This window comes from Drosophila mojavensis, unplaced genomic scaffold (genome assembly GCF_018153725.1).
Source record: "Drosophila mojavensis isolate 15081-1352.22 unplaced genomic scaffold, ASM1815372v1 contig_36, whole genome shotgun sequence".
NCBI classification, from domain to species: domain Eukaryota; kingdom Metazoa; phylum Arthropoda; class Insecta; order Diptera; family Drosophilidae; genus Drosophila; species Drosophila mojavensis.
This window is the reverse complement of record NW_025318858.1, coordinates 6275994-6294349: the sequence shown is the minus strand read 5'-3', so window position 1 is coordinate 6294349 and position 18356 is coordinate 6275994.

Genomic DNA, 18356 nt, shown 5'->3' with positions numbered 1-18356 from the left:
GCATTACTCTGCATCCGAAATTGGCTCAAGTTTCTCTCCGAGTTTATTTTCATTATTAAATTATGCACTTGAGGCAATTTATGTATATTTTATTATACAAGATGTTGGCTTGCAAGGCGGCTAATGCAGCCAGCAGTAGTGAATTGCACTGCATAGACAATGGAGCCTGTGTGGGCGTCTCAAATGATGATTTGAACAGGATTCCTTCTCAGTAAGCCCTTCTCAGTTGGCAAAATAATTCGGCTTAAGACACAACACTTTATATTTTACTCAGATGATTGGGCTACAAGCTCTATGCTGAAGAGCGAGTTCCTTTATCTAATATGTATAAGTATATGTATTAGATTTATTGCCATAGTTTTCCACTGCGTGGCAAGTAGGGGACGAGTGTTTTTCGCATATCTCAATGCTCAATCGCTTTGACGTTGCGAATGGTCATAAATTGCTCACTGCTCGCCATCTATTTGACGGCCCCTAAAGGTCAATGACATGTTCATGCTTGAATAATTTGCTGTGAGGCATTTATTAGTATATTAGAAAAATAAAATATACGTATTCCGATATAACTTATATTTTTATTATTCACATTTAAATTAAAGTCTGTAAAAAATTCTAGAAATTTAAAATAAAATAAATTCTAGGTTTTTAGTACATAGTATACATGAATCTATTGTAATCAACTCTAAAATTTATCTTTTTCAATATATTTTCTACAAATCATTTTTATATAACTAATATTATATATAAATTTATCATTCATGCATTCATTCAAATATCCGCACGAGTTTTAAAGAAATTCTCTCATGTGGCCAACGGATTTATGCGAAAATATTAATGATCTAAGTGCTTTTTGTTTGAATTAAGATGCTTAAAGTGCGAGCTTAGATGTTTTATAGCTTAGCTGCAAAGCGTTTTATCTAATGCAATTTGCACGGAGCGTAGGCCTCCTGCTGGGCTTTGAAACCCCTGCGGCATGTGCGGGAGCATTCATGCAACTTTTGGCACGCCTAATGCATTTTAATGGCTCGCAGATGAAGACAGGCGAAAACTAAAATAACTTTGAAATTGTTTGCGCTAAAAATCTCAACCAACGCACAGACAGTCAGCGACAGAGAGTAGAAAAGAGGGAGAGTGGCAGAGAGAGAGAGAGAGAGAGAGAGAGAGAGAGTGAGAGAGAGGCAGGACTAAAAACAAAAACCAAAACAAATTAGTGGAATGTGGAAATGCAGCGTAATGAAATTAAAATTGCATTTCATTTGAGTGGGTTTGCGAGTGGTGCACGGTGGTGCACAACTGCGTTCTATTGCATACTTTTGTGCGCTTGTCGCTGACGCTATTTTTGGCCTGCGTGCATCAGCACGTCCATGTCCTTGAATTCCCTTAGGGCTGCCGTCTGCCACTGCCGTCTGCCGCTGCCGCTGCCGCTGCCGCTGCTGCTGCTGCTGCCACTGGCCAACATAATTTAATGCCGCGAGTGCGCCGAGTGCTGCCCGCTGCACTTGTCACTTTATTTAGTTGATGCTGCTGCGGTTGCACCTATGCTGAGAGCAACCTGCCAGATGGCCACTGACCACTCAATTGACATCGCGTCGACCTTCGGGGGCAGCGCACAATACAAAACAGGCGATACACGCGACGCACGCATCAATTACGCGGCACTTTCTTTGAGCGAGACAGAGAGTGAGAGAGAAGGAGCAAGAGAGAGGGTGAGCGAGTGAGCGTCAGCTGCTCAGCTGCTCTGTTGGTATATCCCACGCGGGGCTGCAGTGGGCATATGATTTCTCTTTCTTTCATATACAAATATGTATAATATATGTATACACATTCGCTCGACGTAAACACGGTTCAATTTAATTGATCCAGCGGCACCAGAGCGAGCGGCACATGGCAAAAGCATATATCAAGCTATCGATCAGCGCTCGCAAGTGGCCCACAGTGGGGGTTGGCCGCACGGCACCAGAAGAGGGCGGGGTCAGTCACTCTGTCTCACGGTGGCTCTCACAGTGTCTCACGGCTCGCGATCATCAGATCAATCAATGTGGACAATGTCAACGTCAGCATCGTGCGGCAAATTGCAGCAGCATGAATTCTCTGTTCCGCTGCTGCATAATTGGGGCGATTTGAATTTATGATTGGGCGGCCAGTGATTCAATTGACTCAATTGAATTTAACCTGTATCCCATGCCCACCCCACTGTGCAAATTGAATTATGTGTCTCTGTTGATATTGATAAATGGCAATATTGCAATCAAACGATGAGAAAACGTATTGGGAGGCCCCATAAAAAGTGCGTGAAAACCTCCCGCCCGCTCGCTCGCTAGCCACAGCGCTCTTAATTGACATCAATAACTGCTCAATAATTGTCAATTCGCTGCGCTATACTAAATAAAGATTTATTATGGCATATATGGAAAGCTGAGAAATTTCGGCAATTTATACCTTGCATTAGGTATAAGAATAGGTTTTGAGTCATTTCTTTACTGTATTTTTAGATGAATAACTCTGAGAATATTCCCGAAATGAATATTTGTATATCGCTGAAACCAACCCTACTTAATCTTTTAGGCGTTGAGCCCATACAATGCAAAAGTAATGCAATTAACATGAAAGCACCAGACTAATATAATATGCATGAGTAAAAAACCAAATTATGCTGTACGTAGGAAGCCTTACAAATATCTCAGGTGGTAAAGGAGACTTTATAGTGGATCCATCGGCTATGGCGGGCAGTATGCATATCACGAGCATATGGTGCTGTGCTACCCATCCATAACTGTACATATTAGTGTGCCTTTTAAACTGTTGGTCTATATTAGGCAGCTTCATGTCACAATTTTGTTCAGGCTATAATTCTACTAAAAGTATTTCTTCTTGAAATTCACGATCATCGCACTCTCGCTAACTATCGACAGCCTTAATTCTATCGATATGGTGAAGTAACTCAAGTGAAGTGCTGCTCCCTCTAATCTCTTATTGGCCTTCTACACAATCAAGCTTGGAGCCGTGCGCATACCAGAGATAGTTCCCAATTTGTGGAATTTGTTAGATGGCTAATCAGCGAAGTTTACCTTTTCTTCATGGTTAAACTCATCGCAGCGAAACTCTTCTTCGTAAGCAGACGCATTACGTAATACATTTAACTATTTGTCAATTGAGTTGATAATCATGATTCTCAAGTGGTAATTAAATTAAATTATAATGTCCAAGTTTAGCTTAGGTGTAAATGATATACAAACGATTCAATAGGGATAGCCCATTTGATGAACCATATAAATACTAGTAAATATCTTTTTAGATATGCAGAATATTTTTAAGCATATATAGTAGTCGAATGTAGATACAATTTTGATTGCTTAAAATCATCTTCAAAATTAAAATGGAAAAATTGAAATGGATGCCGAAGAAAAAGAGAGTTTAACTATACCAGAAATTTGTTGTTTCTCTTAGATTTTTGTCCATAAAAAGAGTATATTGAAATATATAAATTTTTTATAAAATTTTATAAATTTTTTATGGTCATGGTCATCGCTATTACGGTAAATAGTTGAAATAGTCCAAGATTGGATCTACGGTTTAGCTTAATAATTACATGCCTCAATGACCTCACAGCTTTGTCGCCCACACTCCAATGATCCCGCTCTGGGGCATTACGGAATCATGTGTGGCTACATATTTGTTATTGTTCTAGCTGTTGTTTACATGTTTTAATGAACTTGAACCAGCGATTCGCATCAAAAGACATCACAGCTCCATTCACCTGTGAGACGCGCTGATAAACAAAAACACAAACAATTGCTCTGCTCGGAATGCAAAATATTATCACAGCGCAGCGAAATGATATAATATTAACAAAATAAGTGCCCCGGCCGTGTCGTTTTAAAATATTTATGATAAATATTTGTTGGCTCGCAGCTAATTAACATCAAAATTGCGCGCGACTTCATTAAAATAGCATCAGCAAATGGGGCTTGACATTCCCATGGGTCAATGCATTTGGCGGAAAACCTAACGGCCCGAAAACCTCATTTGACATTGTGCAAGTTTCCAGCATCAGGAATTTATAGAAAATCTCTAAAACTTAAGAGCCACGCCCACAAAGCCAAGACACCAGCTTATTAAACTTGACGATTTGCAACAGAAATATAAAGTAACTTTAAGTTGGCTTTGCTTTGGCGCGTCTGGCACTTTGAAGAGGGGAAGTAATTTCAAGTTACTTCCTATTTCACTAGAGACTTTAATGCCATTAAAGCAATAGTAAGTGATCAAGTAAAACATGAGCAAGTGTTTAGCTTGATAGCCCAATGCTAGATGATGATATATTTACTCTACTGCTCATTAGGTAGTCAAGGTGAAAACTCTTTCTACTTCAAGTAAGGATAATGAATTCTATGTAATTTTAGGCTGCACTTAAATCGTTTACTAATATAAAGAATATATTATAAATTGTATATAAATTGATGTTAATTATATATCTCTGTAACGTCTAGGCAAATTCTCAGGCAAACCAAATTGATAATCAATTTGTATTTTCATTAATTTGCAAAGCTATCTTATTATTAATTTTTATTTTATTGCGTAGCTTTACATTACTGTGATTATCATTTATATGTTTGAATCGAGAACTAAATCTAGAGTCAGAAAACATTTTCAAATCCATTTAAAATATGTAGATGTCAAATAAAACATATAATTAATTTAGAATAACAAACTCCGCTTTGAAGCTAAGAAATTGAAGTTTGATTCTCCTCCTAGTTCAATGCCTTTGCATTTTAGGAATGCTATTTTATTCAACTTGTCTCCGACTCTAAAGCGAGCATTACTTCTTCATTAATGTTCATTAATTCAATTAAGCAATAATTTGCTTTAGACCTCAAATAGTTATGGTTAAGTACTTACGGCCTGTGTGTCATCTAATCTATTGCTGTTCGGGTTTCCCTATTAAGGAGCGGGTTTAATTGTTGTCACTCTTGGTGTGCAATTGCATGTGATCCACTAGATTTCTAAAAGATGCCTTCAGATGTCTGCCTCCAGGTATTAAAGAGAAATGAAAGCCAATATTCTCGTTTCACGCTGTGCACACGGATATGAAAACAAAATCAAAAGCAAAGAGCAAAAACAAAAACAAGACGTTCTTTGTTTGGTGCACACACAGCTTACAACGGTCTTACATACCTGATGATATTTATTCTTATGCGAGTGTAGCTGGAAAGCTCATAAATATTTCAATTAATGTGTTGACTACGTCGAGTCAGGAGTCAGGAAGCAGAAGGCAGAAGGCAGGAGTCGAGAGGCAAAAGGCCGTAATCAGAAATGCGTTCAGGCTGAAACAGTGGCAAATTGTTGTATTTATGTGCAACTTATCCTTCAGGCGCACTCATTCGCCGCTCATTTGCTTTCCGCCTTTAATGGCAGTCCCTTTTGTAGTCGACATTGTTGTCGTGCCATGCGCCATGCGCCAGGCGCCAGGCGCCAGCCGTGGAGCGAGAAGGGCATCCGGGCAAGGTAGAGCGCACTCCTTTCGCATGTACATATTCACAAACTACAGCTCAGGAGGCCCCATCTAATTTGTGAATATGCCACTTTTATGTTAGTTTCATTATCGTTCTCGTGGAGCCTGGCCAAGTGCTCATATAGGGTATGCTTAAGTCGCGCCTCGGCCCTTGCTGTTGTTATGCTTTGCACACGTTTTGTACAAAATAAATATTGCATACTTTATGGCGCTGGCAGCGGCAGCAACAACAAAGTTGACTTTTCGTCATCGCCGACGGCTTTTGTGTGTGCCCCAAGTATTTTCGCCATTTTATGACCCAAAAACAACAACAACAACAATGTTCATTATGTATTGTGCTGAACAAATTTTTGGCAGCCTGTGAATCTGTGAGTCTGTGCGTTTCGCAGCAGCTATATTTGTATATGAGTATTTCCCACGATATTTAACGTGTGGCATTGATTTTACGGCCTCTGCCAGTTAGCAGCCTAAAGCGCTTCGCCACTCAAGTGCCTGCCCCAAATTAATTGCCGGATAGGTGTGAAACAGTCCAGCTCGTCTGATGGGCTCCAGTGCAGGACTAGCACCATTTGTGTGCTCCATAAAGCGGGGAGCGCCAATAAAATGGCATCAAGTAAATTAAAGTAGGCGAACAGCCAGACACGCCCATCGACAAGCAGACAGCATCAAAGAAATTAAATATTATAACAATGAAATTGCCAATCTATAAATGAATATAGTTCGTGTCATATCTGACAGCTACGATGCTTATAGCAATATCTGGATAAGATAGAACAGTCTCTGACAGCTTGAAGAGTTAAAGCTAGCTATAGCTGAACAATGGGCTGAGAATTTGAGATAAAGATGTAAATTTATGCAGAGAACACATGTTTGAGCTAAACGAATTTCGTTGAGCTGCCCATCCCCGCCTTTTATTTAAATTTCTTTGCAACCAGAAATATTCAGATTATTATGACATGCTCTCCCACGGCGTGTAATTGGAGCATGAAGCGTAAGTGACTCTCCCACTCGAGCGTCTTGAATGCAGAGAATGCTCAAACGTTACTCAAGAATTTGATGGTAAGAGCATCAGTGTCGACACGGTTGATATCGCCGTCAATACAATTTTGAAGCTTTAATAACATATATGAGATATATTCCATTGAAATGAATATATGTTAAAATACTTAAAACTATGGTTGAAAATCAAATAAACACAATCTTTTTTCGTAAAGTAAAAAAATAAAATTTCTTGCCAGCTAAAGTAGCAATATATATTTATAAATAAAATATAATTATTTAATTTTAATATGTACTTATATAATAATTGTATTTATATATATATTTATATGTATTAATAAATAAATATTCAATAAATATATAACAAATGAAAATTAATGCTTAAATTTGCACTTATAAAAGATTCTTTAAAAACATTATATTTAATAGAATTTTCTTCTTTTCAATGTTCACAAAATATTATTTTATCTGCAAAAAATAGCATTTCATATGCAAAATAAACAAAGCATGCGTCGCCTGAACATTTATGAAATATTCAATAAGTAAGCTCCTAAAGAAAAATAGCTAACAAGGATATTTATTTATTTAAGAGTTTTTGTGGTCCAATCGAATAAATGGAAAATGCATCAATATGCATTGTAATATTATATTTTCGCTTTAATTTTACCTGATTGCAGTTTACCTATTGAATCTACAATTTGTATGAAATTTTCAGTTCTCATACTTGGAAAATGTTTTACTTTGAAAGTCGACATGCAAAATATTCATTGTAATTTTATATTTGAGCTTTAATTTTCCATTGAAAACAGTCGTTCCAGTAAATATTATTTTCAGCTGTTGTGAAAGTGTTAAATTTTACATTTGTTTTAAAAATGGAATTTAAAAATATATGTACATTGTAATTTAATATTTCTACTAGAACATTGCGTACAAAGTGCATGCAATTTTCAGTTATAATACTGGGAAATTATTCTATTTAATTACTATTTTAATTCTACGACTGGTGCTCACCCCGTGTTGTATGCCCCGAATGAGCTCCGTGAGCGCGACACTTTGTACAGCTGAAAGCAATTAGAGACTCATTTGGTAAACATTTAGGCAATAGCAGCGGGCGCTTCCGCTTTAACTGCAACACCCTATTATGTAATACCAAAAGAGCATTTTAATTATGCCACTGAGCCACCGACTGCGGCAGGGCTTCGATTCGGGTCATTAAAAGCCACGCATCTATACTTATATATACCATATATATTTATTTGTATAAGGGTTAATCTGTCCGTTACATAATTGGCTTTAATTTGAGACTTGGGTTTTGTATACGGACAGCGACCGCAAAATACTCGAAGTAGCTGGCAATCAATCATGCGGTTCACTCTTTTATTTTGCTGTGTGTATGTATATAGTGCAAAACACCCGTAATTAAAACCCAATCGTATTAAATAAGGCGCACAAATTGGTCGGTTTTGCGTAAAGTACCTCGAAGGCAGCTTAAAGCATTTTAAAACGTTCCAAAAGAAATTTAAATTGCTGCTCCGATAAGTGTAAAAGGCAGCAGCGCAAGAGTAATACAATGAAAAGCTCTTAGGTTAAATGGGCAAAAAAAAAAAAAAAAAAAAAAAATAGTCACGCTGAAGATGGAGGCAAACAGAAGAAACAAAATGGGCCAAAATGAATGCCAATATTTTCGGGCAAGTCTCTGGGTAAAACAAATTGTGGCCTAACGCAGGAGCCAAGTTAGGAAATAGGCAAACAAAAGATAAGAGATAAAAGAAAATTTCATGTTGACTGAATACCCTGTAACAGGTGTGAGAAATTCATTGCTGTAAAATACAATTCTGATGATATAAATATATAAAATCAATTTACTACCAGAAAACTATTAAAGACTTTCAAGGGAGATATGCTTTCTCCTCTACTTTATATAACTAAAGTCAATTCATCATTACAGCCAAATCCCAACCACAAATTATCTCCTTTATGAGGCAAATTGTAAGCAAATTGTGTTTATTTCTTTTGCATATTCGAAGTTTCCGCTTCAACTCTTTCGATTTTCGACAAGATCTAAATTACTCTGGCCTTGGTCGGCGTCATTAGCAATGCGTATACGCCATGTGAGTGCGAAGAGTTTTTAATTGCTATTTACACATTTTCTGCATGATTTGCCAATTTTAATGAGCGCTAAGTGCGTAGCAAATGCCAACGGAGAAGAAGCCGATGCCATGACAGGACTTGTTCGGCTGCCCAAGCAGATGGCCTGAAGCCAAGGGCGAAACGCAATTGCCAACGTTGAGTGAACTTCAAGCTATGCTTCTGACCAGCTCAACAAGCCACACACACTCTCGCGCAGAGAAGCCAAAACATTCACACACACTAATTCACAGCTCTCACGCACAGTAAGGCCCCTGCGTGATGTCGAAATTGAATTCGCTCATGATTGATTGCGCATACGCCCTGTGCGCCGTTGCCCATTGCCCGTTGCCCAGGCCCGTCGTCTGCGCGCTGGAATGTAGGCAACACTTTTTGAGTGCCGATGCTATTCGATTTTGCTACCAACATTCAATACAACACATTTCGCTTACATTTTGTTTCAGTTTCAATTTATCAGAGTTCTCTCACCGCTTCGGAGTATGCACACAGCGCATTATTATTATTTTTTTGTTGCTCAGTGCCATCCCATATTTATTGAGTTCGTAGCCTGGCCTCGTGCTGGATAAAACTGTATCGAGGGGATGTACTGAACTTTCATTGGATTATGTTTATGCTTGGAGGGCTGTGGCCTGAGTTTAGTTCGATGCTGTTTGCATTATGTGCGAGCTGAAGCAGAGACAGCAGCGATTCACTGACACCCACCCAAAATGACAGACTGACAGACTGACAGACTGACGGACAGATGGACGGCTGGCTGGCTGGCTGGCTGACTGACTGACTGACGGTATTGGATTTTTGATAAGCTTTGCCTGTTGCTTTCGTTCATTTAATTAATTCAATGTGTATTTGAATGGTGGCAACGAATTTTAATGCCATTCGAGCGATGTGAGAGGCGAATTGTGTTTGTAGAGCGTGCAAAGCAATGTTGAAGCAATGTGGGTTATCCCAAGAATTTTAATCAATTCAAATCTCTCCAATGTTACACTCGGAGTGTTTAAATTCTTTTAAATTGTATTATTCAAGCGTGAATTGAGTTAAAAACTTAGTTTTTAGAAATAATGCAATGCAGAATCAGCAATCGCTGTTGTCGCTATATATTAAATATCTACATATACATAGGTAGGATTTCTTTCTGATAATATGATGTCTCACGTCAACTAGTTAAACATTAACATTATCATAAAAGCTAACCCTGTTACGTTAATATGATAAAGCTTACATATAAAGTGTCGCTCTATTACATGGCAACATATAAAGCTCAACTCAAGTTGATATAAAAATAGAGAAATCGCGTTAGATACTTTATATATGAATGAACATCAGGTTGTATTGAAACTTCAAATTGTTATTTTCTCATCTATTTGTTTACAATTTAGTGTCCAGCTTAATGTAAACCAAAGTGAATTAAATATAATTTGGAAGGCTATGAAAAATAACGAATCCAGAATACATAGGTTATCATAGGAAAAGTTACATTTTAAACTCTCAAATTGCTCTATTACTCTAATGCATTCTATGATTCTATTATATTGTGGTGTATGTAGCTGAGGCATTAAATTTATGTTTATTAATAAAAGTATAAATATAAATATATTTATTCTATTCTCTGACAGTTTTTTCCTGTTCTGAACAGTTTGTCCGCAGCCAAGACCCATAAAAGGTTTTTTTTTTTTTTTTGTATGCTCTGTATATTTTACAATTTTTTTTTCAGACACTTAGCATATAAATCCTCACGCACAATTGTTTTAAAGCATTTTATTTAATAGTTTGTGTGTTTGCAAATGCTTTCTTTTTTTTCGCCACGCTTTTTCCGGCTGCTGCTGCTGCTGCTGACTACAAATCTTTTTAAGTGTGCAAATTTCGGGCGACATTTTATCATGTTTTTTACGACGAGCTTGTATAACAATTTGCAGGCAAATGCAATTTGCCACAGCGCTCTCGAGTCTCGTCCCCAGACGTGTTGGCGTAACCAGTTCGTTTCAGTTCCACTTGAGCCCCCATTGGGGCTTCGAAAGTCAGGCTGTAAGCCCCAGGGACGAGTTGTGTCAATTTTTGTTAAATTGTTTTGCAAACATGCGACAGAATGTTCCTAAATGGAGAATCAACTACTATATGCAGACGTTAGCTGGCCGGAATCAATATATGTGCCGAAATGTGCCTAGCGGTGGGGGGTGGGCGGGGCGTGTTGGACATCTAAGTGAATGCGTCTGTAAATAACATGGATGCATAAACTATGAATGTGTATCGTTCGATTCGTGTCCCACTAAATCATAGCCCCACCTACGGCCATTTTTGCTGCTGCTGCTGCGCTTGCTGCTCCTGCTGCTCCTGCTCTTTCTCCTTCTCCTGCTGCTGTGCCATAATCGTTGTCAGTGCCAGTTGCAATTGCGAGAGCATTTAAATTGCATTTTAAATTGACTGTCGCAACGCAAAAAGTTTTCAGCTGAATCTGCCAGAAGCCATGAGTCTGTGTGTGTCTGTGTGGTTGGATACGCTGCGATGCCCTGAACTCTGGCAACATCTACCAAAAATAGCCACTGAAATCAATTTGCCAAATTTTATTGCCATCATTTCTCAAGGGAACGCACATTATGCAGATAGAAAACACATTTGGCTGCAACCAAATACGAGTTGTTACATAATGGCGATGTGACAAATGGCTCGACTTGGATGAAAACTAAATGGCAATTAGTCAAATTAATTGTCACTCGTACTCACGGCAGTTCTTGCTTAGGTGAGCTTGGGCAAATAAAAACGAAATCAGCTCGATTTGAATGATATTTTATTTTGGACTAGAGCCAAACGCAACAAATCTCCTGGCCCAGATGCCATCTAATCTGCCATCTCCACCCGCCGCTCCGACTTGGACAGACAATCACTTATTTGGGGGCTGCTGATATTGCGGTGGGATATCCTGTTTTTGGCACTGCAAATAATTGCCCCAAAGCACAAGAGACAAAACAGAATGAAGACAAAAAACAAAAACAATCAATATTCAGCTTATAAATATTAAATGAACTAAGAGACAGAGAGAGAGAGAGAGAGAGAGAGAGAGAGAGAGAGAGAGAGAGAGAGAGAGAGTGCGTGTAAGAGCGAGAGAAAGGTGTCTCTCGCAGCTTCCGTTTTAATGACTCTCGTATTGTTCTAGCTTTGAGCTCCCAAAATAAAACTGCCCCTCTTTATATGGCTATACATAAATACAGGGTATTTTTAGCTGGCTCATGGAAATGGTGCACTGTTTATGCGTTACGGTTGCACGGGTCGGGGCTCTGCACTTCTGTCTGTCTGTCTGTTTAGCACGAGTGCACTTTGGGGACTTTGGGGTCTGAGTGCAGCCACTTGAGTAGTCCGGGCTTGAGTCTAAGCAGCGCCTTCGCTTTCGCCTTCGCCTGTGACTTTTGCCTTTGACGAGTGACGCTTGTTTAATTTAATTTATTGTCTTGGCTGAACAACTGTTTGCTTTTTGTGCTGTCCCGCTTGCTGGCTCGCTGGCTCACTGGCTCGCTGTCGTCGCGTCGCGCCTGTTTGTCTGCTCAAGTGTCACAACAATGTCTCAGTTTTTATTGCCAAAAATGTTTTGCGCACTTATTTGCGCTAATTTAATTTCTTGTGTAATTTCATTTTTATGTAGTCAACCTACGGCACTCGCTCGCCGGCTGCCTTGAAACTGAGACAGCGGCTCTTGTTGGCCTCGAGGCGAACTTTGTCAACAGTTCCGTGCACTGCACTGAAAACTGCTGCTCTTGCGAAAAAGGACACACGCCCCAAACGGCAAAGCGACGCGTCGCCTGCCTAGCACAGACGAACCATCATTATGAGCACGAGCTCTGGGCTTTGTGCTTTGTGCTACTCGGTGCTCGATGTTCACAGTGTCACTTTTACGAATTTTATATATATATAAGTTCTTCATATATATACGTACACCCACCCACATGCACTCACGTCCGCCGGCTCAAGTGGCTGGAGGCTCTTGTGCCTAAGGTCAAGCGGCTTTGTCATCTGCCGCTGCCTACTTTCAGTCGCATTTTTCGCCGTTCATTCCAGCAAATAAATAAATTTTAGACACACACTCGCACACCCGCACACCCGCACACTCGCACACACACACACACCTACATACATACATATACTACAGCGTTTGATGACGCCTGCAGGCGACGGCCCAGCCACTTAACATAATTCACACGAATGTCGCTAGATGGCGCCACTGCCAAAATGCAGCCGAGCCGCCTACTTGTCTCCACGACTGTCAGAGCATCATCTTCTCTGCTGTGTGGCACTTCCGGTGTGCATTTCTAACCCCATTTGGCTGAAATTGATGCTCACAGTCTTGCCAGCTGCCTGCCCCAATGCAACCGAATAAGCAAACTCTCAGTGGCCGTAATGCTAATGGCTGTTGTAATAACAATTTCAGCTGCCATTTCGGCATTGCAACATCCATTTGTATGCCATTGAATTGGCCCAAAAGGTGGTGGTCCTTTTTATAGCATATGCGAATTCACTTTTATATGTATACAAAGCAAATAAAATAAGATTATATATACAGATGTATCGATATTTTAAAAATATGTGAGGCTCAGTCTTAAGGCAAGATCAATATGGCACTTAATAAATAAATAATTAATATGCCAAAATGCAAACAAAATTAAATAAATATTTAAAAAAAAATTCACTATATCATATGTATACATATATAAACATATGTAACTGTTATTTAGCTACTATTATTAAAGACTTGTTTGACATTTGTCGCAGCATCACTCGCAGCACATTTTACACTAGTCTTTAATTCATACATTTTAAGTTTCTGTTAAATTAATGTGATTAAGTTTTATATATTCTTTGTATTCACTTGAAATACTTCGGTGATATTTAAATAATAATATCATTGCAAATTGTAGAGCAATTTCTTGCTTATAGATTGACCAACTTGTAATCAAAAGTAAATTTAAATCGAATTCAAATTCACTTACGACGAACTTTTCTGTCGTCACATTGTTTATTTTGAAAGTAATCCAAGGCATGTAAGCCATGACTTTTTACTTTAGATATTTGGAACTAATACTCATATATATATGTAGAATAATTTTTTAGTTTATTTGCAAATCACTTTCAAAGTTCTTTGCAAAAGTGAAACTTAAGAAGTAGATGCATTCTGGCACTACACTGAGCTAAGCTGAAAACTTTGAGATAGGCTTGAAAGTTGTCTTTGAAGTTTATAAAACAGTCAAGTATATACATACCTTCCCACCTTGTACTTGATGTAACTTGGGTCATTTTAAATAATATAAGATATATAATAAGATAATATCCATATGAAAGATACCAATATATGTTCCTATATATTCATTCATCATAAGCTACGTGGAATTCAAATACCTTCAAATAAAAGATAACAATATATGTTCCTATATATTCATTGAATATAAGTTCCGTGGAATTCAAATGACTAATATTATATTCAATTAATTCAAATAATTCCAATTCAAATAACAACTAATCTAATATTGGCTATAAGCCAAATTATAATCAAACCTCAATAATTTTAGTTTCTGAATAACTGAATTTATTGGCTTGATTTGGGGTGACCTCAGCCGTTGCATAATCTAGTAGAAAAGTATGTACATAGTTGGGTATTAGCTCTTTTTCCAATTTTAATGACTAAAATAGAATTTCAATAGCTTGCAGATTTAGTTACGCTCATTTGGAAGCTAGTTGGCTTAAAATTTTAGTTTCGGCCACGTCAGTTTCTAAGCTCATGTTTATTTTAGACAGCACACAAAGTGTTCGATGCTCATATTCTCGACTCGCAGGCAATGCGAAAGTTTAAGCACAGTTCAAATAATTGCCTCGACGCTCTGGGGGCCAACTTGAAAGGCAAATGGCTTAAAAGGCAGACAGAGAGAGGGGGAAGAACGAGAGAAACTGAATCAGAGACACGAAGAGAGGAGAGGCGAGTGCGAGTAGGCGAAGCAATCTACAGATAGGACACCTACACGCTGCAGTTCTGAGCAATGCTTACATTAACATGCAAAAACGCAGCTACCCACAGTCTGGGCAGGGCAATGGTTGGAGAGGGCCGGGCATGATCGGCCCACACAGCTGCACATGCGATAAAAGTTTGCCCAGTTTTCGTTGATTATTTTCACATGCGATGGCCGCGCTGCATTTTGGCAAGGGCTCAAAACTATGCAGCGGCAAACACGTTGCTGGCTAGCAGCATATAGAAGGAATGTGCCCTTAGCCATGTATGTGTGCATGTGTGCGCGTGTGTGTGCCAAGTTCTGCGTCAGATTTTGGCTACGCTGCTTAAATAGGAAACTTGCAACTTAATCTTGGCAGCCCAGTTGTCGCCAGCAAAGCCGCATTGCAGTAACTTAATTAGAAAGGTCTTGTTGACAGACACAGTTGAGTGTACACACACAAACACATTCGCACATTGTCGGCCAAAGAGTAAGTCAAAAGTCAGCACGCATAAAGATCACGCGACTCACTCGCGTCAAAACCAGGCGTGGGCGGCTGCTCAAGTGGGCGTGTACCGTAGAAATTTCATCCGGACTCCAAGACTCACTGACGGAATCTATTACACACACACACGCATACTCACACACCCAAAACGGAAATGCCTTTCGCAAAAAGGCAGCTAACAAAATGGCGACCGACATCTACAGCAGCAACAACAACAACAACAGCAACAACAATAAGCTGCATACTTTCGCTTTTTCGTTTGTATTTTCTTGAGTGTGTGTGTGTGTGTGTGTCTGTGTGTCAAGCAGCGGTTTGATTTTTGTTATAGTTTTCATCTCAATACTCTCGCAGCTTGTATAGAGAAATGTGTTAAGTTTGCGGCAAGTTCTCACCTTTTAGAGCTTGCTCCATAACCAATTATATATATCTATAAGCATGACATACTTTTTAGCCAAGTGAAACATAAAAACAAACTGAATGCATACAAATATAATCAGCCGAATGCTTATTTAGACAGTGTTTTATTCTATAAGTCAGTTTTAATTTCATATTATTTCTAAACATTTTCTTTCGAATTACTCAGCTTCCACTTTATATAAATACATTATATTATATTCTTTTTATTGTTTAACATTTTAATGAAAGTCAGACAAGTTTATCCACAAAACTTGAGTTGCTTGTTAAATAGATTTCCCAGCTGTAAAATTTGCACGTATTTACGAGCCTCATTAATATTTTACAAAACTGTAAACGTGAACACAGCTGAAGTTACTAGCACTTAATAAATAGGTCTGTCTCTCGACGTACTGTCAATTTGACCACAAAGTAATTTTCATTGCTATAGAGCGGGCATATACATTATTTATTTAGAGGAACGACTAGGTGGCTAATGTGGTCTAGTTCGCTTGAAAGAATTCCACAAATTATTGCTTCAGTTATGGCAACGTCTCAATCATAGTTAAGGGGTCCAACTACATCCTATTTGACTCCTATGATAAGTTAAGAGGTCTAAAAAATATATTAAGAAGCTAAAAATCTATTGAAAATATAAATCTATTTAAATTTCCATCATCACATTGATGAAATTAGTATTGTAAATTGATCATTGAATTAATATTTTTAAACTAAAGATATTTGATGTAAGAGGAATTTTTACTAAGTTTAATCCAAATCATTTATGTAAAAGTTATTAATATTCAGCAAAAAAAGTCCCCCATAAGATTGAAGATATTATAGAAGAATGTTTCATTTCTATTTATTTCTATTTAAGGATATTCAGTTTTTAATTTTTTAAAGTTCAATTGAACTTAGCTCTCGGCTTCTCAGTCGGCTTTTAATATACAAAAGTTTGTTATTTTATTCAAGACACGAAGTATTTTTCTAGAGCTTGAATGAAGAAGAGCCACAAGGCAACGACTTATATATTGTATATACGACATATACTGTTGTTATATATATGTCGTTATATACTATTAACGGTTTTATAGAACATATTTACCTAATATGAAATCATTAATAGCTCAGCAGGTGAAATACGTTGTCTGATCCCAGTGCTTTATAATGAAATTAGCATTCATCTTGCTTAGCGTTTAAAGTCTCACATGGACGCAATGGGCCATTAAGGAAAACATGTCTTTAAGAGTATTCAATTTGCGGCACTTCAAGCTTAGCTGTTCTTTATTGTGTTTTCTTATAATTTGCCTTTTTATCGTCCTATTTGGGCATTTGCTATGTTGTGCTGCGGCTGCGGCTGCGGCTGCTGCTGCTGCTGCGGCGCAAGAATTCCTTTTATTTTGCAAATTATGGCCAAGAACAGCAGCAAGAGCAGCTAGCGCCACAGCAAATGATGTTTATGGCCCGCCATTTTGGCCACTGGACGCCATTTTATGCAATTTCTTTTGTCGCATCCAAGTCGCTGGCTTTGGAGCTGGCGCTGCTGTTGCTCCGTGGCCAGAGCCTTCCAAATGCTACCCAGTGATTTAGTGCTTATGGCAAGTTTATAAATTACATTTAATGAAGCAGCAAGTCAAACTATTACCCAGTACTTTCGAGTTGCCGCATTGTCCTGGGCATTGATTATTACTCGAGCGTAGTGTGTGTGAGTTCTGATTTAGTTGGCAGGCGGGGGCGGCCATTCAATTGCAAAATCTAAAGTCTAAAGTTGGCCTTGCTCGAGCGCAAGTTTAATTGGCAGCTGTGCAAGCATAGACGCCTTGGCAGATAAAGCCATTCGAGAACATATGACTGGCATTATGCAATAACAATAAGAGAGTATCAGCAACAGCATCGCCAACTCGATTGGTCCACACAAATGTCGCACACGCATCAATTACGAGTGAACCGGCCGCCCACCCACAAAGGCCAACCAAAAAGTAATTATCGACAACTTGCGCCAACGAAGCCCCGAATGCCCAAACAACAAAATGTTTTAAAATTCAATGGGCATACAAACACACACACGCTCGAACAGAAACACACACAAGCACAAACATACACACGCACACAGGCATAGTCACATTCCAACCATAACAACAGCAACAACAATAGAACGCCTGAGCTTATGCAACATAATCCTAGTTTATGACAGTTGGGGGCTTCTCTGTGAATATGTGTGTGTGCGTGTGTGGGTGGGTGTGGGTGAGAGTTCTTATGCCCTTTTGAATCCAGCAGATGCTCAACCAACTGTACAAACACACTAACAACACTTACACAGATACACACATACACACAAACATTCGTACTCCATAAAGACTCTCAGAAGACAGTGGTTCAAGCTAGCTAGAACATGGCACCAAATCATCTCCCATGTGCCTAATTGAGCTCAGCTAACATGTGTTCAATCAATTGTAGTGCCCGTGCGTTCTATTCTCTGCTCTTCTGAAGACACTTTGATTAAAATAAGTAGAGGCGGCCTCAGTGGGTTATGCGCGCTTTGCAACACTGTTCAATCAACGGCCTCACATACATATGTATATACATAGATTATTTGAAAATTCCTATAGCTTTGACAAGTGTCATCGGCACAATGGATACACCGAGATGTGGGAGAGACACACAATCTGCGAGTCCTTTGTGCAGGAGCCACAATTGAAGGTTTCTTTAGATTGCTCCAAAATGTCGGCATTGGGTATTGACAAAACATGTGAGAGAGCATCTACATATATGCCGGGCAGATGAGATCTAAATCGCATTGGCAATTAAAGTATAAATATTTGCCAATTGTGTGCCAGGA